The sequence below is a fragment of the Homarus americanus genome, unplaced genomic scaffold (assembly GCF_018991925.1).
Source record: "Homarus americanus isolate GMGI-L3 unplaced genomic scaffold, GMGI_Hamer_2.0 scaffold12891, whole genome shotgun sequence".
In the NCBI taxonomy this organism is placed as follows: domain Eukaryota; kingdom Metazoa; phylum Arthropoda; class Malacostraca; order Decapoda; family Nephropidae; genus Homarus; species Homarus americanus.
Window position 1 is genome coordinate 12,833 of NW_024711474.1, and position 2,135 is coordinate 14,967.

Consider the following 2,135-nt stretch of genomic DNA (forward strand, 5'->3'; position numbering starts at 1 on the left):
CGGATAGTCAGTACCAGATAGCACCCTGCACACATGTTCATATATTCGTTGATTTTCTTGTTGTGGGCTTCCTTTAGATGTCGGACTAGTGATTGCTTGCAGCCAGACCACCCCGATGACGCACATTCCCATGGGCATCCCTGCGTCCTCTCTGTGCATTTGAAGGATGGTGGTGCAGGGAACCATATGGTCAGCATTCGGTTTCTTGTTTCCGGCTGTCGATCTCCTTCGTTTCTTCCCCTTGGCCCTTCGTCGTCCATCTTGCTTTACCCACACGAACACCCACACACACATGACAACCCCCTTACCAGGGTGTACCCGCACTATCACGGTATTCCTGGAGGATCGGCCGAGAGTTGTGTACCGACCTCTCTTTCGCCATCACAAACCCACTCGATCGCAAGGTGATGGTTTACCGGGGAGGGACTTTGGGACGAATACACTTCTATGAGTGCAGGTCCCTCAGCCAGTACGAAGTAAGGAAGTACAGAGAGGAGGGAATAGCCACGTGTGTGAAGCACCCACGTGGGGTCCCGTGGGACCAGGTTTGGGGCTTTGCAGTCCCCCCTGGTATGTTTCCTCTCACTGCATGGTATTAGTAATAACCACAGCAATGGAAAAATACCGGGTTCCCTGCTCGCCGCCTAAAACAACAAAGGAGTAACTCTGTTACTTTCACCCCCAGAAAGTCCAAATCTGTGTTCTTCCTTCCATGCAAAAAGAACCTGATTATGTACTCTCCATTAAGCTGATAAGAACAGATACTACACTTTGATCTTAGCCAAAAGGCCGAGAAGCAGGTCCCGCAACTAGTACTAAGTATGGAAGTAGCAAAAGAGATCTTAGCCAAAAGGCCGAGAAAGCGATTCCAAAGCTGTTGCAATTAAATTAATGCACATTAGGTAATATTCTTACTTTGCTTCACCTGTAAATTGGTGCAACAAGGATCTATCTCGAGTTTTGTTTGCAGATAAACATTCGAATTCCTTATACATCAACATTTAAAATCTATAATAACAAAAGTCGTAATTATGTAACCAATTAATTTACTATTCTTTACACTTCATGGCTATGTTACCATTTACAATTTTCAGTTTTCCTTAATCACTATCATTAATGCCTTCTTCCTTTGTTTAGGAGCTTTTATTGACCAGTGTTAGTGAAGGAAGAAACTGGCATGTTTGAGGGGCAGACTGAAGAACACATTTACTGTACTTTCCCCACGTAGAGATACGCCCGTTGCCACTGTTTTTTTTACTATGGTACCACCAACAAACCCGCTGTTTTTATTTTATTTTATTTTATTTTTACATAGTAACTGGAAAACTAATTTCCGAAAAATATAAATTGCACTAAAAATGAAAGTGCCTAAATGCGTGAGACGATTACTTTATGAACCTTGTATGCCAACCTTCATGAAAGAATGAAGCTCCGCCCAGAAAAGTAGTTCCTGAAGTATTTGTAAAATGATTACATAAGTATAGACATTTCTTGCATATAATTGAAGAAAATTTGGAATTGTATCAATTTCTAGTTTGGTTATTAGTCAATTTCCCAATAAAATGATACTGGGCTATATTGATCTTGTTACTATGCCAAAGAATGTAGTTCCACAATGTTCAGTTTTATATTAGGAGGGATAGCCCTCACTAGATAGCAAGTTCCTCATAATTGATATTATAAGTAATACCCCAAACGACTTAATCGTGAGAGGGAGAAACTTAAGGTCAATTTGAGATAGAAGAAAACTTGGCTTACCTCTATACTTAAACAAACTTATCCTGGCAAATCAATCTAAAGATGGTGGTTGAGATACTATTAATTACTTTATTTTGGATCTAATTTGAAATCATCTTGATTTAGACACAAGAAAAACGCGAAAATAAATATCAATAGTTAACATTTTCTAGCCCCGTATGTTTGTAAATGAATAAAGTTTATAGAGCCAAACTTGTTTATTTCTATCACATGCTATTATTTTTAATTTGGAAATTTTTATTTTAGCATACTACGAATTATAGAAGGAGTAATCATTTTATTTGTTTGTAAAATGAGGTAAATAACATAAAAAAGAAGGTTCAGTGCAATGATGGTCAGTCAAGTAAGGTTAGGGTTCAGGATGATGATGTTCGTGC

The 2,135-nt window shown here is 39.1% G+C and overlaps 1 non-coding gene across 1 annotated transcript; it reads right to left on the minus strand.

Annotated features, from left to right (window-relative positions):
* Nucleotides 1-600: 600 nt before the first annotated feature.
* On the minus strand, nucleotides 601-801 carry LOC121858247. The gene has a single exon (XR_006087397.1). It is a non-coding gene; the product is annotated as a U2 spliceosomal RNA (small nuclear RNA).
* Nucleotides 802-2,135: the final 1,334 nt, after the last annotated feature.